Genomic DNA, 22,637 nt, shown 5'->3' with positions numbered 1-22,637 from the left:
TTGGAAAGCAGCATTTATTTTGCCAGTCTTAAAAACACAGTTAAAATAATTTAAACATGCTGTTTATAAGAGAAATGAAATGTTCCGAAAATCAGACCCTAACCATGATTACAATTTTGTATTGTGGAAGCTGTGGAGGGGTAAAGGATTACGAATGGATTTTGTTTGGCTGCAGAGTTCGTCGTAAGTGTTGTCTGCTATTTTATTTTAAAGCGGCCTACGACGTTTTCTTGGCATAGTAGGATTTTATAACCTATTTTCAAGCGTAATATTTAATCTAATTAATCTTGGAAACGGAATGGTATTATAAATCATGTATTTTAATAATAATTGACCATATTTCAGTGATAAATTCGTTTAATTTTGATATTATTTCGTCGTTTTAGTCAGCGCCATGTGTATAAGGCCAAGGCCCAAAATTATTGTTGTTTACTGTTACTGTAATTAATCGATTTTATTTTTAAAGTTAACTTTAAACGACTAATTTAGATGGTAAAATGTCTATTTTGTGTACTCTATGTACACTAAGAAGGTAACATGGCTCACTTAATTTTTTAAGAACACTTCCAGAAAAGACCCACCTATCCTTTCTTTCAATGGCTAGAGACCTATTTGGGATTTTTTGCAAAAACTATTCATATTTTAAATAATAGTTTTCTGTGTGTTTCAACATAAAACCAGGGAAATTCCTGAAGTAAAAGTATCAGGTTATGACATTTACACCTATTATCCACTTATGTGTATTTTTTTGGGGTTATCCTTTTTGATGACCTGGATAGCATCCATAATTGGAGCATAGCTTGCAAGCTTCCACTCAACGCTTCCCAGTGTGCAGTCCTGTCTCTCCGTTGACAAGGCTGTCCTGTTACTAATGCCATTTACACCCTTGATGGACCCTCGTTCAGCATTACCTTGGAGTGGTCATCACTGACACTCTGGAATGGAGCACCCACATAGGTTTGAGTTACCTCTCAGGCTGCGAGAGCTCTTTGGTTTATGCACCTTGCGCATTGCTCCTTCGCCAAAAAAACTCTAGTGGTCTAAACTTAATGCTCGGCAGTATGGTCCCCCAACAATACATGCGACATTCATTCTTTTGAAATATTCCAATGGCATGCCCTGCGCCTTGTGAGCATGCATATTTATTCATATTATAACAAATGTGAGCTTCCCGTGGAGCTTCAGCATGACTCGAGTCCTGACAAATTTCAACTGGACTACCCTTGCTGCTCGTAGACGTGTTAGGCGGCTCACCCTCCATGAATAGTGTTATTCACAAAACGTGCAGCGCTCTGGTCCCCTTATCCCATGATATTTTTTCTCGGCACAGACCCCGAGAGGGTGCTGGACAACATCCCTCGTTTTGCCAGGCTTTTACCTAGCTTCTCGGAAGCACTCGTTTCTCCCTTCATCTGTCCTGGATTAAAATTATCTCCCGGAGCACCTGAAAGCTATCGCCCTCAGTTCCCAGTTCTGGAAGGAACTCTGTATTTCTCGTTATTGCTATGTAATTTAAATTTTTGGTACTAATTATGTGTCTCGACGTGATGGATCTCGAACCCCATACACATAAATAAAACTACTAGATATATAAAATTACCATAACCAATAAGTTAGGTAGCTCCAAACTCTGCATTATCTCTTGCTACCATGATAAACAAAATATGAGAGGCTGCAGAAATTATACTAAATATCTGCTTGCCTGCTGACATAATTAATATATATATATATTAGGATGTAGTGTTGGGCAGAGGACCTTGCGAATTTAGGTAGCTCCAAACTCTGCATTATCTCTTGCTACCATGATAAACAAAATATGAGAGGCTGCAGAAATTATACTAAATATCTGCTTGCCTGCTGACATAATTAATATATATATATATATATTAGGATGTAGTGTTGGGCAGAGGACCTTGCGAATTTTAACTTTACGGTTTTTGGCCAGATATATATATCTGGCCAAAAACCGTAAAGTTAAAATTCGCAAGGTCCTCTGCCCAACACTACATCCTAATGTCTCAGCCCATGAACGTACTGAAATCAAACCATGGGCAAGGTCTTAAATTAGACATATGGACAAGTTCTATATGGGCCTGTTTATTTATTACTCTTGGTAAATAAAAGCCTGCATATCACGCTACTTGTCATCAAATACGCTAGACCTTGTGCGTCCTTTTTTTTTCATGATTAAAATAGATCTTGCAAATCATGAAAAAAAAGGTCGCGCAAGGTCTAGCATATGTGATGTCAAGTAGCGTGATATGTGGGCTTTCCTTTACCAAGAGTTATGAACAGGCCCATATATAATAATAGAATAGAGGACCTTGCGAATTTTAACCTTAAGGTTTTTGGCCAGATTTAATACATTTTTGTAGTTCCAGAACTATTAACCACTCTGCCACCCAGTGGCAGCGATCGGAAAACATTTCTGTGGAGGCACAAGCAATTAATTTTTTATCTAAAAATCCATATACTTAAAACTTAAGCAAGAAAATGTACAGCTCAAACTTTTTCGTACTATATATATATATTTAATAAAGTCTTTCTAATATCTCATCCGTCAATGAATACATTGATAATAAAAGTTAAGTCAATATCTTTAGAAAAATATCTGTGTGCATGGATAGATAATGAAGCCTTTCTGGGGCAAATACATTACGAAGGTATTTTAGGTAATTTTGTTTGGACGAATCTATCGAAATCAATTTTACGGTTATATCATCTTAATGCTACTCGCATCTGCAATCTCAAATTAACTTCTGTAAAAAGACTGATTTCGGAAGTAAATAAAGGCAGTGAGATTATAAATTTTTCCCTGATTGCTATTCTTCTCAATTTTATTTCTGTGGGGGCTCTGCCCTGTTTGTTTTTCCCTTTGGGGGCTTGAGCCCTAGAGCCCCCACGGGATCGCCGTCACTTCTGCCACCCCACCTTAACCACTATACCACTCAGGTAGATTTATAGTTAAAATTATACTAAAGTTATAGGCATATTTGTGTCAGGAAATTTATTTGTAAAAAACACAAATTCCCATTAAAACTACAAACAATCATCCCAACACTTTGAGAAATTGGGACCTAGACCTCTCAAAAACATAATTGGCACCTCTAGAAAAGAATTAGACAATGCGAGATAATTTTTTTTGTGGTTTGGAAATCTGATCCTAAATTTTTCACATCCCAAATTAAATAATTTTGAGACAATAGATAGTTTAAGCTAACCCGCCCCCCTCCTAAAAAAACGTGTAGGGGAAAATTGTATGATTTTAGATTCAAAAGTATGCTAACCATTTTACAATTTCTTACCTGGCACGTCTTAATAATAATATTGAATATTCAAATTATTCAGCTAAATAAAAATAATATTGAATATGTATTCAAATTATTCAGCTAAATAAAAATAATATTGAATATGTATTCAAATTATTCAGCTAAATAAAAATAATATTGAATATGTATTCAAATTATTCAGCTAAATAAATATAGTGGGAGTTATGACAAGCTGTTCTTATTATATCAAAATGTATATTAAATTGAAAAGTGATGAAGCCTTCTATAGATCTAAATCGTTAGATAATACATTTGTAGATATAGCGGAGACACGAAACCACGGAATCAAACAGGTTCTGATTGGACGCAATTCAAACATTTGATAAAATATTGTGGTAGGGCTAAAGTTTTTCCTCATTAACTCAACGACACTTAGACACTGAGACTTATCCTTTGGAATGCCACAATGGGAAAGCAGGTGGAAGGTGGTCACCAATTTCTATGCAAATCAAATAAGTACTTTTTGCTCTAGAGCGATCTGCAAGAAGAAGATGAAAGTTTTTTTTTTTTGACATTTTGGCTATCTTTGAACTACGTCGCATTATTAGCATAACAGCGCTACATTTATTGTTTTATTGTATGTTTGTCGTATGCGCCTGGTCTTTCCAATGGTATATTTCTTGTCTCGCTACTCTTGAGTGGTTGAGGAGATTCAAGGGGCTGAAATCAGCACTTAGTTGCTTTGGGATAATACTAGCTCGGTCTCGAAAAGCTAGTCACTTTCCCGGACCTTGCTATGGGGACTACCGTCCCCTCTGATATATTCACCAATATTATAATCATTATGTGAAGTTACATACATATCTAGTTTTATCTACACACTGATACATGTAAACTTACATGTATATAATCACCCATATTATAATGTATGGATACAAACATATAACATCGGGGTGTGTTAATTTTTGACACATAGTAGATATTGGAAATTATACTGAAAATGTGTCCTTCATACTAGAGAGCAGGCAACAGACCAGATTACTTTCATGGTTTCCATCCTTTTCTGAAAGTTATAAATGGCCAATTTCAAATTGATATTGGTATTTATTTATTTTGTTTATCAAATAAATAATGAAGTCTTTTTCTAATTTCCGAGAACTTCTTAGCTCTCTTTATCTCTTTTGTTTCCATGAGCAAAGAAAGTGGACTTCTTATTCCGTTCTGAAATATAGCGCTGTTAAAACAACCCTTACAATTCCCCTGTGATATTTAGCACTATTTAAACTATTTCTATCTCATATTTAGCACTATTTTAAAGAATTTCACTGTGAAATTTAGCACTATTTAAACAACCCTGACAATTTAGCTTCTGCTCCAATTTAATAATCATCATCAACTAGGCTAATGCCCAAGGCCATGTTACAATGTGTAGGAGGGTGGTGACAAGCCCTTCATACCACACGAGCCAACAGCTCCCTGCACTAACTATTACCGTTAACCTCAACAAGTTCTAATGGAAGGGGAAACGGAAGAGCTCGGGGGGGAAACCCCTTAAACCAGTGGGGAGAGAACTTGCAAGCTCAACGCAGGAGCTGTTCTGAATTTTCACCCAGAGCCACAAACTGGTATCAAACCCGGATCCTCTTGCTGCGAGGCGAAAGTGCTAACTACTCCGCCACCCCACAAGTCTATGCTATTTAGAGCTATGAAAAACTTTCTAGAACAAAACATATTTAATTTATCTAAAATTTCTTTCATTATTAAATTTTATAAAAGTATGGAATAATAATTTGACTTTCAAAGCTAAAACGGTACCCAAAGTCCCAAAAACTGTGCAAAAAAATGGATGATGGACTTTTAATTTTTTCTTTTGCTTACAAGATCTAAAAGGATTTGGCGGGCCTAAAATATTTCAGACTATCTGCTGCTTAAATTCATATTCAAATCCTCTGATCATCTGTTTGTCTTCAATTACGTTTTCTTATTTTAAACAAATTCCGTCTTCATCCAATTCCATCTTCATCCAATTCCTTTTATTTTTACTATTTACTTAAACAATTGTGCTCCGATTTTATGGAATTCTGTAAGAACCGGGAAAACAGAATTTTAACTTGGCTGAATGTAGAAGTCATTTTATGATATAAAATTTTAAATCACTAATTTTATTAAATGTGAGCTTATAGAGCGTAGAATTAAAGAATATACATTATGAACTTTGAATTCTTTAGTGAATATTGATGAAGTATAAGATTTTTTGTTTGATTTGATATTTATTTGTTAGAGTATAAGTTATGAGTTTAGTATAGATTGCAATCTAAGCTCCTCACAAAGGCTTTGGTTGGCCATGTCTTGAAGAATGGACAGATTTTTGTAGTTGATGCTTGGGTTTTAGTATTTAAATCTAATGATATTAATTAAAATAAAACTAGCTACTTAATTGTGCTAATACACTTATTTAAAACAAATAAATTTTACTTTTTAATACACTTTTCTTGTTCACTTTTTAATATTGTTTGGCTTTGTCTTTTAATTAATAAATTTTGGAAGGAACAACACTAAATGATAACCAGTTATACTTGTATTAATGTAAATTGATGTATTTTTTTTTGCAGTTAAGGTGTTTATTTGAGAATTGTGAGTAATTTTCTTTGGAGGTTAACACATGAAATCTCATCAGCTTTTTATGGAATTTGTAAAGTTGGTTGAGAATTTGAACTCTAAAGCTGTTGTCACCCAAAATGTTGGACAAAAATTGTTGGTTGTGTGAATACGCCTATGGTTATGATGTTGAAGACTTAGCCTTTTTTAGTCATTGGTATTTAGCTTTCATTGTTTTAAGTTGCATTTAAGAATATGAGAAATGTTTAACTTTTTTGACGTATATCCATGAGAAATAATTAAAATAAACTCTTATTTAAGAGTGACACGAATTGATGCAACCAAAAGTGGATATGACGTAATACCAAAAGTCTTGCTCTTGGCCAAAAAACGTGTTATTTCTATGGCTCTCCCTTCGTAGGTGGATGAATACTATTTTACCGCCAGAGTTGAAGCAGACTTTCACAGGTACATACAACCTTTTAGAGGTTCCGCCGTGATTATTTCAGTCAAAAGTTTGCGATATCTTTAAAATTTGCTTTCTAAAATAAATTATTTCAATAATTCAGTTTTATTTATTATGTAAATAATTATTAGTTTAATTTGTATTTAATAATAACAATTTGATCTTGTAATGCAATAATGGGCCAAGACTTGACGGAACTGACTTTTCAGTTGTGCTTTTTACACTTTGTTGATTATGCAGTTAATACCACTGCTAACTGGGCTGCATTTTTCATTCCAGGACTGGGTTGACTTTCTGACTGTACTACTTTTCTTTAAAAATTGCGTGGTTTAGCGATTTGAGCTCTTATTAGCTATTATTTTTACTTAAGAAATATGATAAGAATAAAATAAGAGCCCAATTATGACTTTTTTACATGTCAATGGTTTGGTTTATTAGTTAATAAAGATATTTTCTTTAATTGAGCTAGATAAAATCAAAAGTTTAAAATGAACTAGAAAAAATTAAAACATTTTGCCTTGGACCCATGCATTTGATGTAGTGATACACGTTTTTACAATGAAATGAGGTATCCTGTGCACTTTGTCATCCGCTAGCATACCCTTACCAAAAATTAAGTGGTCTAGGAACTTGGTTTTAAGTTTGTATTTGGGACAAATACCAACTAAAACCATACATAAAAACAACTTATTACCAACTAAAACCATACTGCCAACTTAATATCCACTTATTACCCCTTTAACTAGTTTATTGAAAAATGCTGACAACTTAAAACCAACTTAATACCAACTAAAATGTGTATACCAACTAAATACAAACTAAAAGCCAACTTATTTTTTGGTATGGGTAATCATAGAAAGTGGCCAGTTTTAAAGGTTTCTTTATGGTATGGAAGTTGTGTTACTCTCTTTTTTTGAGTCTCAAAAACAACCTGGACAACCATGTAGATTAAAAGTGCAAAAAATGTAGGAGTTATAAATCTTTAATGACTAATGATGGAACCAAATCATGTATAAAATCAATATTAATCCTTTATTATCTGTACCATATCATTCGTTTCAATTTTAGTCACATCATTACATTAGTTATCTCTTTGCCCTTACCAAAAAATAAGTTGGATTTCAATTTGTATACACATTATTAGTTGATATTAACTTGGTATTAAGTAGGCTCAAGTTGTCAGCATATTTCAAGTTACTAGTTGAAGGGGTAATGAGTTGTTATTCAGTTGGTAGGAAAATACTTCTTTTGCTAAGTTTGTAATTAGTTGGTTTTTAGTAGTCAGGAAGTTACATATATTATTTTTAAGTTTGTTTTAAGTAGTTAAATGTAAATGTCGATTCTGGTTTAGTTGGAAATAAGTTGATTAATAAAGACGATTTAAGTTATTTTTTAGTAGGCATTTGTCCCATATACAAACTGAAAACCAAGTTGAAATACAAGTTGTTGTAAGTGGTTTTAGCCAACTTATTTTTTGGTAAGGGATGTTCAATGGAATTTGTAAATTTTTTATGAACAACTAAATTTTTTTTAATATTTTATATGCATTAAAACTAAACTAAGTTTTTGAAACTAAGCACAAATTTATCAAAGATAAATAACAAAGGCTTACATTTGATTGTATAGTTTTCTCAACCTAACCACTGTTTGAACTCATTTATTCCATGTATCTTTAACCCAAACTAAACTACCAGAATCGACATTTACATTCAACTACTTAAAACCAACTTAAAAATAATATATGTAACTTCCTGACTACTAAAAAGCAACTAATTACAAACTTAGCAAAAGAAGTATTTTCCTACCAACTGAATAACAACTCATTACCCCTTCAACTAGTAACTTGAAATATGCTGACAACTTGAGCCTACTTAATACCAAGTTAATATCAACTAATAATGTGTATACAAACTAAATACAAACTGAAATCCAACTTATTTTTTGGTAAGGGTGGGACCATGTAAAAGTGTTAACACTACGCCGGTTCCAAAAAAACCACTTTAAATACATGTACATGTAGTTCTGTTTTTATGCGCATATTATTGACATTTGAATTACGATCTTTTAAAATAGTCTTAATATAATCTTCGTAACTATAATAGTGAACGTCTCTAAAAAATTTGTTCAACAAGGCTGAGAGATCAGAAGACGCGGCGGTGTCACGTTGGCTCATCTTTGGTAATGTGTGGTATGCTTTCAACAACTCGCACTTAAATCGCGACATTAACTCATTATTGCACCAACACGAAAGCGTAAAATAACGAGTTTTGAAATTGCAGGCAGGAAAAAAAATTGGCACTATGATCACAAAAAAACTGTCTTATTCCAACCCTTACCAAAAAATAAGTTTTATTTCAGTTTGTATACACATTATTATTGATATTAACTTGGTATTAGGTAGGCTCAAGTTGTCAGCATATTTCAAGTTACTAGACCACTTATTTTTTGGTAAGGGATTTAAACAGGTGTCCGAGTTAGAATGCTTAGGAGAGTGGTCGCAAGCCCTTCATGCCACGCGAGCCAACAGCTCCCTACACTCACTATTACCGTTAACCTCTGCAAATTTTTATTGCAAGTCTAGATACTGCTACCCTAACAATTTTAGTTAGCTCAATAATTCCACCTCTGTATGACTACTACAGAGACTTACTTTATTGCTCCGCAAAGACTACTAAACTTAATATACTACAAAATCAATTAAATGCAATCTGTAAAACTATACTTGGATGTTCACGGAGGTCATCAACTGCAGACCCTTACCAAAAAATAAGTTTTATTTTAGTTTGTATTTAGTTGGTATACACATTTAGTTTGATATAAAGTGGGTTTTAAGTAGGCTTAAGTTCTCAACATATTTCAATAAACAACCCTTACCAAAAAATATGTTGGATTTTATTTGGTATACACATTTACTTAATATTAAGTTGGTTTTTTAAGTAGGCTTAAGTTGTCAGCATACTTCAAAATAATAAGTTGTTATTAAGTTGGTGGGAAAATACTTTTTTCTTTAAGTTGGTAATTAATTAGTTGGTTTTTAGTTCATATTTAGTAAATACCAACTTAAAATCAACTTTTAAGTAGTTCCTAGACAACTTATTTTTGGTAAGGGTAAACACTCTTTCAATCAAAAGCTCTAAGTTAAACATAACAGGCACCTAGCAATATTTATGCATCTTATCTTTAAGGAACTCGCACGGGATTATATTCTAGAATTCTTTCGCATGCCAACTATCATCCATAACTATAATATAAAAAAGAGCCAGCTAACGAAATTTCTTTGTTGAAACACTAAATTATAATTTTCCGGATAGCTCCCTGAACTGTAGGGGAATTAATATGTGTAACAGCCTACCAAATGAAATTTGGGACATTATGGATATGTCTCTTCAAACGTGCAATTTGTAATGCAATAACTAATTTATTCTTCTTATTACTCTCAGTAATGTGTTTCTTGCAAATATGTAAAATATATCAATTTCAGTGCTTAAATTAAATTATCTTGGATCCCTTGGAAATCATCAGCTATGCTGCAGGGGAGATCCTTGTCTGTTGTAATAATTCCTGACAATAAAGTCTTCATTATTATTAAGATAAAATACCAAGCAGTACAAAAATGTGTCATTGCTAGTATGGCTATAATAATAATAATAATAATAATAATATTAATCAGCTAGGCTAATTGTTTTACTTCAGTGTATTATGTGTGCCAAGGTCAACTGGCATAGTAAAACTTGAATTATCATGTAATTTTTTGTGTTCCTGGAAACTTCTACATTCTTAGCCTCTATTTATTAATAATTATTTGCCAGTAAAAGTAAATCGTCATTATATTGGGTACTAAATGCCGTTTTTCATTAACTTTTGATGTGTAATATATGTAATATTTTTATAACAGAGCTAATCAGGTGGTAATCAATTTGAAATGCTTAAGCTTATGCCAAGTTTTCTGGTTTCCCCTTCCGTAAAAACTTTTAGAGGATAATGGTAATAGTAAGTGTAGGGAGCTGTTGGCTCGCGTGGTATGAAGGGCTTGCCACCACCCTCCTACGCATTGTAACCCAGCCACCTGATTTAAAGGCATTATAAGTTCCTTGATGACTTGGGCCTAGTTGGTGCCTTGGGTATTAGCTTAACTGATTAAAAAATTGAATAATTTTAAAGCTTAATAAATTAATTTTTTTTAAATGGAAGGTGTTTAATAAGATAGTGAAAAATTATTTAAAAAAAAACTTTGCTTTCACCAATCGCAATAGCCCAAAAATGTTTTCTTCCATAAATAGTAATTATGGAAAATTAAAGCCATATTTCAATAATTAATAATTTTTTATTATTTCACAGTATTGTTTTAAAGCATATTTGTTGAATATAAAGAAAGATAAAATGGAAACGATCTTTATAATGTTAGTAGTGTGTTTTCTTTAAGAATGGAATGTATAGTGTTAGTAACTGGTAGATTTTCTCTTACACTCCACTTGATGTACAAAATTAATCTAGGGCATCTTAATAGATTTTATTATGTGCAGAACTTTTCAATTCATTTCAAAAAAGTAATCAAAACTTATACTGCCAATAATAAAAAAATAGGAGGAAAGTAGCAGACCAAATATTAGAAGTTTTAAGTCTCTTTTCATTTGACCAAATATTAATAACCTTGTAGGATAGAAATATCTTTCAGTTTCCAAATACCTTTCCTAAATGCAGTGTTAAATAATTTTGAAAAATAAAATTGGTGATAAGACGTAAGATTAATAAATAGCTTTTGATGATGTTGTAAGTTCTGAAATTTCATCTTTTTCTAAACCCACTAACTCAATTTATCTGTTTTAAGTTGTTTTTTGTAGCAAAAAATTGTTTAAATTTGTTTTCTTTTTTAGTTTTGAAGCTAATGCTGTAATACTATTTTTAATAATTTATATTAACTCCCCTTAAATGTAATGGTTTTTTACTTTTTGGAAACTGGTACAATATACATTTGTAGTGAAACTGAAAAGAAATTTAGCCTCTAGGTTTTGCAGGAAAAACTATCTACTTTCAAACAGCTATGAAAGTAAATTGATCTTAATTAATCAGTTTATTTTCACTGCGGTCACCATTTAAAATATCTGATCTTTTGGGCTGGATAGTCTTGCCTTGATACATTCCATAGGTCGTCAAATCGGGTGGTGTGTTTCCTTTAGCAATGCCTTGCCATCACAGTGCAGAGGCAACTCATTCTGTGTTCAACACAAACTCTGGGCACTTCGCTAGGAGATTGTTTGTTCTCCCTGCCTTAAGTTTGTTTTTTTTTTGTTTTTTAATGTATTACATGTTCTTTGTGTGAATTAATAAATTGGATTTCTTACTTCTTATGGCAACCGACTTTAAAAACATGTATGTTTTAAAAAATTAAAATTTACTTATGCAAAATATTTTGTGGTTAAATTATTTTTATACAAATAATGTAGTAGCAGAAGTAAATGAACCAAAGTTATCAAAAAAGCGCTCGGAATCGGAGGGCGTTTTCTTAATGAAAATGAGAAAATCGAGTCAAATAAAAGCTAATTTCCATCCCAGTCTTTTGACGCGATAAATTACGCTTGAGAATTGTGGGTATAGCTATTTCTATGTATATAAAATGGTTTCATAAAAACAAAAACTTTTTTTTCGACCTAGGAGCGCGCAAAATTTCCAATTCAAGGTCAAAAGAAGTTGAGTTATCAGCAGCCAGCTGAAAAACAACTAATACTACAAATCTTGCGCTCTCATTATACCTGAAAGAATATTTTTTGTTAGAATATCCACTGAAAAAAAATTTATGGCTTTAACTTGAAAGATGCAGGTATGTTTTTATAACTTTTTCTCACTACTTACGTCTAGAGATGTACTCATTGAACCATAAAATGAATGAAGAATTCAGTCATATATCAATTTAGATTGTATAGCTATTTCATTAATCTCATGAATATTTGTGCTATTAGTTTCAATTAAATGACTTTAGAGGGCTTGCCATTAAGAGGATAATTTTTTTTATAGCATATGGAATAAGGTAAAACCGCCTTCTTTCATCTTGGCAACTAGTACTTCAGTTAGTTTTCTTGAAGCCAATTAGGTTTAGTAGTAGGTAAAAATCTTGTAAATATTAAACTACAGATACATGTCAACTAGTATTTCCAGTTAAAGATAATCTGCAAGGAATCATTGCTGCACCAGCAACACCCTTCAACTGATCAAGTGATAGACTTAGGTATGTTTGTGCAGGAATGAGCACCAGGAAAACATTTTTGAGCAAGCACAGGTCTTGATCAATACCTTAGGTAGTGGAAAGGCCGTAAACTGAGCATTCATATCAAGAGCCTTTAGGGTCATTGTCAGCAATACACTTAGTGAGGTAGTTTGTTTGAAATTGAGCCATAGGAACACGTGAAATGGGTGAGAAGGTTTTCCAAGGAAAATAGAGAAATTTAAACTATTGAAAAATCTCTAGGTATTTACAATTTTTGCATGAATTTAATAATATTTCAGTCTTATCATTACCAGAAGTAAATAACCAAAAGCATCCAAGGAGGGACTTCCCTCTTTCAATTTTATTTTTCTTTCCAGGATGGCCATAACCAGAAGGGGCCAGGGTCTTTCCATATCGTTTTGTTAACTGATGTCATAATGGTCCAACCTTTTTTTACTTTAACACATCATTAGATATAGCAATGAAACTAAGGATTCAAGTTTTAAGCTGAATTTTTTTTGAGTTGTGGAATAGTTCCACATTAGTCTAAATTTTAGCTAAGAGCTAGCATTGATAGCATTCTACCTAGGCCTAATTATTAACAATTAAACTGACTACACAAACTAAAACATGGAAAAAAATAGCTTCAAACGATTAAGCAATAATATATTAGATAATTCTAGAAGAGTTTGTTAAAATGCATGACCTCTAAAAAATCCTTTTCCTTTCATTATTGATTATATTAAACAATATTATTAGACATACCATCTAATGACTAGGATATATCTTCTGCTAGTCTCAATATTTTTAAGATCGTCATATTAATATTATAGGTCAATTTCTTGAGTTGTACTTCTTCATTTATCAATTGGGGGAACAAAAGTTTTTTGTTTAGTAAGTTTATTGTTATAAGCTTTTACATTTAAAAATATTAGCAAGTCTCTAAGCAAAGTAAAAACTATATATAATTACTTTTGGTAACTACAAATGTTCTACTGCACCTAAATATTGTGAATCGGCTATGCATGGACTGGCTCATTTTTCCCTCAGTATATAGCGTACACTATTTACAATAGCAGTAAATTATATGTACACACTTATAATCTCTAAAGGAAGCTAGTGTGGCTCAAATTATTACAATAGAAACAGGCATGGATTATTTATCAATATGTAAACTTGGCACCACACATGATCCCCATGTCACACAAAAGAACCATAATGTTTAGTTTAAGCCTTGCCCATTTTCTCCAACTGTACTTGCTATATTTCCTAAAATTCCGTTTGTTTTTAGGTTGATTTACAAAATTCATGAGAAAGATGATGCTATCATGAATTGGAAGTAATGTTTTTTTTAACCAAAGCAAATTGTGCTTCCACAATTAAATTCTGTATATATAAGGCATAATTTTGACTTCTCATGCAAATGAGACTGTACACTCCTTTTAAACTAAATTGTATCGTTATTTTGACCCTTCCCTAAAGCAATGTTTTTTGCCCTTGGAAGAACCTAATAATCTCAGTTGAAATTGTATTCAAAATCCATGGTTTTTGTAAAAATTATTGATACAAACTGTCTTTCGAAATAAAATGTAGATTTCATATCTTTGGATACGGTTTTATTTTCAATTTCTCATACATTGTACAATAGATACAAAATTATAGAAATAAGCTAAATTTTTTATTTTCTTTTTTTGCTATCAGGATTTTTTAATATTAGCTGGAAAATTTATTGAAATGCAAAATTGTTATAATAAACATTCAGTGTGCCCTATATGTGAGCAGTCCATTGCACACATATATTGCACTCTTGAATGTTTATTAGTTTTACTGATATTGGCAGATTTCCGAGGATAGCCAGAGTTCCTACACAGTACTGATGAGCCCCATGGAATCTCTGGCCTAAATTTTGACTTTTGATAAAAAAAATTATAATTTGAAATGTTAGCGCCAACTTTAACCTAAATGGTGCTAAAGAAATGTGTGTTAGTAATAAGTTACGTTCCTCGATCTAAATGTATTTTACTTGACATTTAGTTTCTTTGAAAAACCTTCTGATTCATAAACTTTTTCAAATTCCACTCTATTCCTATTTAGTTCTTTTACGGAAAAATCCTGACCTAGAGAATAATTGTCACTATTAATTGAGGTATTATATACTACTTGTTTATGACATGCTGCGACATTTGATAGCTATATCTGCATGGTGAGGTTGGGGCTAACCCAATTTGTGGATCCAACTTCGGCTTTTCTATAATTGCAGAGCAAAAGGTGCTAAAAAGACTAATTCACCTTAACAAATATCATCATGAGGAGGATTTTACAGTTTATCCAAAGAAAAGTGGGCTTTTTGATTTAACCAGAAATTAATCTTGCAAAAAAACAAATATTTTGAGTTAAACGCGAAAAAGTAAGAAGAGACCAACATTTAGGCCTATGTTTTTAAATGCAAAAAAATATAAACCGCAATTGAAATTGGATTCTTCAAGGTTAAGCCATATGCCTAAAAATCCACTTACATTGGTTATTCACTGAGCTAAAAAGGTAAGTCTTCAGGCCCCAGTCAGGGGTGGAAACTTCCTTATAGAAGTAACTGGCTGCCATATTTCTATGAGAAGTAATCAATCAAGAAATTAACTCATTAATACAGGAACTTGAGCTCATCAATGGAAAATATTTTGAAAAAAGAAGGTAGTTAAATGTGAATTTAACCTAGACAAAAATTTGCCAAATAAAATAATGAAATTTCAGATAAATTTTTTAAAACTAAAAAATAATTTCAATGTCTGAATTTAAGTTGAAAAAAAAGAACTAGGTATTCCGAAAATAATAAACTAATATTTAAGATTTTTATCCAAAACATTTGCATGGCAAAAGAAATAAGCAAGTACAGAATTACCTAGGAATAACATCATCCGTAACATAATAACAATAAGTATTACAATTAACAAGATTTACAACCGAAGTGATTTTCATATTTATTGCGTAATCAAGATGTTTTCTCAGCACAGAGCCCTCTAGTGTCTAAAATATGCGAGACTTCCGCTAAGTCGAAATATCTGGTTTCCAATAGTGTTTCTCGGTGCCACGAGCTCATTTTTTTATCACGTGTGATTCACACCCGGGCTTCAAAGCCAAAGCCCCTTGCAACTCCAGACTGTGCTCTCCGATATTAGGCTTAAATTTTTATCATAAAGTAGTCATCCAAAACTGTAAGTAGCGATCACAGCTTGAAGAGAGTACGTTTCAGTGGCGAAAAAAGGTTCGTTTAGAAAATTAGCATTAAAGCAATAGGAAGTGTCATACTTATTGAAATTCTGTTACTTATGATAACATTAAATGAAGATAAAGTTTGAAAACAAAGAATTAAGATTTCAAAAACTTACTATAAGGTTTGATAATTAAAGTTACAATTTCTTTAATTTGCTCCACTTTTAACGAATCCGCACAACTTTGTTGTTTTTTTCTAAAAGTTTACTGTTTTTACACAATACCAAGAATCTATAAACATATACCCTATAGCTACATATTCAGCCCAATGATGTATAAATTTTTTAAATGTCTTTAATCCAGTAAGCCTCTTAACTTAATTTCTCACCCCCTTTGAGTGTTCTAGTAGAATTAAATTTCAATTTGGATTTTTCAAGTAATATACATAGTCTATAGTTTCCAATTCATATTTGAGGTCTAAATTAATACACACCTATTTACTTGAAAGTTATTTAATAAATATTGTTCATGATAGCATTAATTGTTTACAAATTATTCCTGTGCATTGGCGTACACGCTATTCATACATTATGGTTTTGTGAGAAACAAGCAGACAATGTAGCTCTGCCTCTCAAAAAAATTTTGAAGAAAAGTTCCTTTTCCCATGTATATCCATGGAAGTATATTAACCTCATTCTCAGTGGCATAACTAGCATGGGTGACACCCGGGGTGGATATCATGGTGAGGCTACTAGTCTCTAGTTTGTGGAAGTTTTTATTTTTTTCACGGCCTGCAGTGTCACCCCCAAATCACGCCCAGACGGGTGGTACCCAGGGCAGGCCGCCCCCACCCCCTAGCTATGCCACTGCTCATTCTACAGACATATTTCATATTAAATTTGGCCAAACCATGTTTGGGTGTTTGAATCATTTACATGCTTTTGAACAAAAATAAAAAATATCTCAATGTTATTTATTTTAATTTCACCAAAGGTGACCAGCCAGTTTCGTTTCAATGTCCTTTAGCATTATTTTAGTTTAGCTTAATGATTCTCAAACATAGCCAATAATATTAGATTTAATTTTGAATTATTAAAGAAGTGTGAAAATTTTTCACAATTATTATATTGAATAAGTGGAAAATATTAGGATTATATAAGACTTTGCATAACTTAGTAATTAATTGATATTTCTTAATACTGTTGGAAAGTTAAAAAAATTAAATGACTTATGCGGATTGAACCCTGGTGCAGACACCAACCATAAATTCTTTGGCAAATGCTTCCTTTGCAGTTTCTGAAATGCTTGTACCTTTATCTAAAAAATTCGAAAGATAGTGTACAACAATGTTAATTAAATAAAGATTTTGCATACTCACAATTAATTTTTGGAAAAAATTTGAGGACATAAACTAGCCATACTTCCCATCATAGCATAGTGGTTATTTGATGCATGGACTAATTATAGTACTTCGTACGAAGTACTATAATTAGTCCATATGTTTGATGCGAGTCAGTAGAAGTGTTAAGAAAATGTTTTTTGAAAGGGAAACTAATTCTAAATTGTAAAAAGTAATTAATAAAAACCAAAAACCTTTCAGTGGCAGAAACATAAATGACTCGGTGGGAACAGAAATCATGATGGAGTGAGGAGAGCAGGGTCTGGGGCGCCAAAATATCATTTTTCTATAACATTATTATCTTAAGGGCCGCCAAATTTAAACTCACCCCGGGCTTAATTTTCGCTAGCTACAGCCCTGGAGGAGAGAGCGGAACCCTAAAATTTTTTGGAAGTGGAATGAACACGGTATTGGGCAGGTGTTATTTTTATCTATAAGATATTATTTCATCTGCATCACAATTTGCATTGCCCTTTAAGTGCAAGAGAAATGAACATGGCTTTGCTAAACCAACTGTATTTTATTTAAAATGGGTAATTTAACTCAATGTGTGGCCCTTGATGTCTTTATATCACCACCATTAAATATAAAAAATGAGGTGCCGCAAGGCAGTGTGTTAGGGTCCCTATTATTCAATATTTATACTGCTAATATTCATGTATGGAGAAAAGTACTGCCCATGAATATGCTTACGATAATTGCCTATATACTATGATCCTATATAATACTGATTTTTTTTTCATCGTTCTGAAGTCAGATCGTATATTTAGTTTCTTACACAATCCATTGTTTAGAAAAACTTCTATGAAAAACCATATGCTACATTGAGAGGGAGATACAATGGAAAATAATGTTGAAAAACCAAAGCCTCAACTATTACTTAAGACTGACTGCTCATAGCCTGTTCTAAAATAACTAATACACATTCCCCAAACAAGTCTCGAAGTCTAATTTTATATGAAGGTATATTCAAACTAAACTACTGAACAGGTATTAAAATTATCTAATAAAACAATTGAGGTTAAATGAAATGCTCAGCGCAAAATCACAGTGGAGGCCAGCCACGGAAAAATAGTACCATTCAGTTATAATGTCTTACTTAATGAGATCGAAGAGCCCTCTGCTATATAATGTGATTAGCAATGTGCCTGGAGATAATTTTACGGAAAACTTCCTAGGTATTTTAAGATCGATTGAATTTTTTCTTGGTTGGTCAGTTGGTTCAGTTAATAATTTTAATATTATATGCAACAAAGAATGTATAGTTCAGACAATTTTTAGCGTTTCTCTCAATCCACCAAGTTCCCCAAGCTAGTCTCCATCCCTTAGGATGAATTAACTCCCCTGTTTATCATTGGTTTGGTATATTTTACGTACCCTAAAATTATTGAAACAGACTTAGGTTACTTTTTTCCTTCCCCATCTGAGCATAATAATATGACTATGGTGCCTGCAGTTTGTCTCCACATAATTATTATTCCTAAGTATAATTACATATTATTGATGCAACTTTAAGGCAGTAGTTCAGTCATTCTTGTCCTATGAATAGACCCTAAATAAATGCTTGCGTTTTCTTTAGTTTTCAATTATAGATTTAATTATTGTGCCAGATATTGTTGGTTATGACCACACTTCCAAGCTGCATCAATTCTGTTTAAACAGAAGCCCAAATCAGTTTAAAAACACAAGATTTTAGATTGGAAAAGTTTTTACTTCTTTACTAGAGGGATTAATAGGGTGGATTAAATTAGAGTATCTCCCATTATAATTCACAAAAGTAGAGATGAGATGAAACTCAGAGCTGTCGTTTTGTATGGGGGAAATAGGGCAATGCCCTTGGGCTACACGCAGGGTTGCTACCATGGATTTTGCATGGAGACCAACCTGACCTTTATTACAGCAAAGACACCTCCAAATAAACTTTTTCCTTTCTTATCTGTTCCCTTCTCTCACTCAAGGCAACAGAAAAGTGGTAGCAACTCAATTTGTCTTTCTATATTGATTATTCCATTAACTGCTCTGTTGGTTATAAATTATCTGAATTAGCATCATTAAATACGCAAGTAAACGCCAATCTTAAAAAAAATTGGCACTTCCCCTCTTACATGCCTCAAGAAAAATTTATGAAACACTGCGTATTATATTTGTAGTATTACAAGAAACGTGATACTGCTTATATTAATAAATTAGGAAGCCATAGTTTAACTTAAGTAATGTTATCTATTGATCTTGTGAGGACTACAAAAAATTTAGAAGTTTCAATTGGGCTTTCTATATTAACAATATCCCCTATTGTTTTAACTTTCTACAATCCTAAACAAAATTATTCATAATTAACTATTAATATAGTTTTATAGCAGGTGATTTAGTTGATAGATATTCATGTTTTTTCTTATATATGGAGGAATCATGTTAGTTAGTTAATCCATACTCTCAAAGAAATCATGATTTAAATTAATTGAAGCAAGATTATATAATACTACGTTTATTATTAAACTGATTATACAACAAATGAAAAATTTGTTCGTAAACATTAAAAACTGATGTCTATAAAAATTCTACCAAAACTTTACATGTATACTTTCTCTTGAGTAATAAAACTTAAAATAAGAAATTTATGAAATGATTAATGTTTTATCCTGATTAAAAGGGATATAGTTATAGGGGAAAGAGTACTGTTGCCTTTGCCTTATTTCGTTTAAGTTCAACTAGAGTCTCTCCTCTAGTACTTGAAATAAATTGGGATATTTTTGACTGCATTGTTTATTAGTTATAACATAATAAAGCGAAAGATGCTGGATTAGCACAAAACTAGCCTCACAACTTAATATTATATCTAATTAAAGAATAAATAAGTCACCAAAGATATTTCAAGTACTAGAGAAGGGGGGGGGGGGGGCAACCTTTTCCAGTCGAGGGCCAAATTCTAAAATTCAAAGTTTGACATTAATGAAATTAGGAACAAAGCTACCCTTTTAATTCAATTCAATTGCACAAAATACCGGACGTATCTGAAATATCTCTTTAAAATAGGTGCATGTGTAGAAAATTTAAATGAGTAGCACTAGCTACTAGAATTTAGGTTCGCGGGCCGCAATATAAATCTTGACCAGCCACGTGTTGGCCATCCTTGTACTAGAGGAATGTTTGATTTTTACATAGAAGAATAGCTTGTAGGTGAAATTTTGAAATGAAAAAACTTGAACGAAAAAGGCCATTTTACAGTACTCTTTTAAATTAACGTTAGTAGTTTACCATAGTTTGACATCTTCATAAGGAAGTAAGTATGTAATACCTGACACCAGTCATCACAGGCACTTTCACTTAAGTTTGTTACACAAATTTTCAAATTCATAGAATGAAAATGGCAGCGGCAACCTTCAAAAGGTAGGTTTTTAAATAAATAGTGCATGACACAATGATATCACACTCTTTTCAGTTGCGCCTTAATTAAATCTCCTAGAAGTTAAATCACGGTACGTGGTTCAGCTATATTGCTTTGCATTTTTCTTAGAAACTAAGATAATACCTTCTTAACCACATGTGTTGATCTATACTCTTGAACCGTTGGGAGTATTTCAAAACAAAGACAATACATACGCTTACTAGACAGGCATGTTCAATTGCCCAATTGGCACACAATAGCAGACACTGGTCCAAATCCCCCCCCACCCTGCTGCTTCAGCTGGTAAAAAGTCTTCTTGCACGTTTCAAATGTCCACTGCGCTCAAAAAATGGAAGTGACTAACTCAAAAAAATCTTACCCGTAAATGGATTTTAGAAACTCTGATTCGTTCTCTTGGTAGAATTTATTTTAATTTCACTAAAATGGTCCTGTTACACCTAATTTCAAAGTAGTTTAAGACACCAAGTTTATCCGCTTAAGTAAGAAAATCTCAACCACAAACAATGATTGTTTCTCCAGCGCCGAGTTACTGCTTACATTAAAATAGAATAATAAGGAACGCAAGCTAAAATTCATGTCACTTATGGGTTTCGGTTCCCAAAAACAAATATTAACAGATAAATGGCCAACATTGTATAGCGGAGGCAACGTACAGTATGATATGTGACCAAAGCTTACCCCATTAATTAGCTTTGCAGATTATTACAGTATATTTTAAAACTTTCTAAATATTGAACATATTTTGGTTGGCAGTATCAGAATATTGTTATACAAGACCTGTAGTGGTATTAAAATTAGAAAATTAACTGATTTATCACATCACATCATAACATATTGCATAATTTGATCAGTTTAAATTTACATGGGATTAATTGTAGTACCTTGGACTAACTAATTATTAATATCAAAAGTCGTAATATGGTAATATCTTAGATATAAAAATATATATACCTTGCAATATAGAACTAGGACTAAAATTAATCCAAGTTCCTACTATAATTAAACCAAGATATTACTATTGCTTTGACCATATAGGGAAAGACAAAAAACAAATAACTCCAAATAAAAAAAAATATTCTTAAGATAATAGTTCATTAATTGTATAATTACTTATTAAATTTCACAATTTGTATCAACTTAAACATGAACTACATGTCTATTTACTTTAGACGAATCCAATTTGTTAGCTTTCCCGCGGTTGTTTAGGCCTATTTATCCAAGTTCACACTTTGCGCTTCAAAGCCTTAGAAACCTACAATTTCCTAATAGGTTCGCGAAGCTTCCCAGTGCGAACAAACTTTTAAATTGGAAAAATGTTTAAACATCAAAAACTTTAATAATTAAGCATCTTTTCAAGTAAAAAAGTTGCGTACTCGAAAATTAAACAGTACTTAGACGTATAAAACAATAAAATTGTACATATATTGGTTAACTATTGTTTAAACGCTAAATACGATATTTATCTATTTTGACAAACTCATCTGCTATTATAGCCAAGGCCATGAGTACGGTGTACTACCCATGCCTCTGATTTCCAGATCACAAGTCTTCATAGTATAACTAAACTTTCATCGCAAAAGCTTTGAAACTTATAGAAAATGTGTACGACTTGAAAATCTTGGAAAACGATTGTCCAAATATGTTTTGATGATGCTATCACCTAACAATGCTGTTAAACGCTGCGAGTATACACAAAAAGTAGGCTTTTAATGTCAGGTTACTTAATTAGAGTAATTAATATAAATATTGTTTATTTCTCAAAATTAGTGACTGAATTCCAAATTTTTTTATCAAAACTTAAATTTTTATCAAAATTAAATAAATTTCAATTATTTTGAAACAAAATAAATTTAATAATTATTAATTTTTATTTTTTTTATAGTTTTATATTGTAATTTTATGATATTATAATGCTATCATACCAAGTATTTCATAATAAATAATATATGCGGATATTTAATGATTATAAGTCTAATTTGGCGCTCTGAAAGATTAGTTTTAAGAAAACGCCAAGGAGACAATTAAAATTTAATTTGAATGCCTTAAATTTAAGATTAGATTATTAAATTAATATTTAACTACTTTTTAAG

General features: G+C 32.0%; 1 long non-coding RNA gene across 1 annotated transcript; it reads left to right on the top strand.

The window, feature by feature from the left end:
- The first annotated feature begins 218 nt into the window (after positions 1-218).
- Positions 219-7,175, top strand: LOC149959067 (uncharacterized). The gene is made up of 3 exons (XR_016478585.1): positions 219-957; positions 5,882-6,335; positions 6,613-7,175. It is a non-coding gene; the product is annotated as an uncharacterized LOC149959067 (long non-coding RNA).
- Positions 7,176-22,637: the final 15,462 nt, after the last annotated feature.

This window comes from Leiobunum rupestre, chromosome 2 (genome assembly GCF_980474605.1).
Source record: "Leiobunum rupestre chromosome 2, qqLeiRupe1.1.hap1, whole genome shotgun sequence".
Taxonomy (NCBI): domain Eukaryota; kingdom Metazoa; phylum Arthropoda; class Arachnida; order Opiliones; family Sclerosomatidae; genus Leiobunum; species Leiobunum rupestre.
This window is presented reverse-complemented; position numbering and strand designations above follow the sequence as displayed.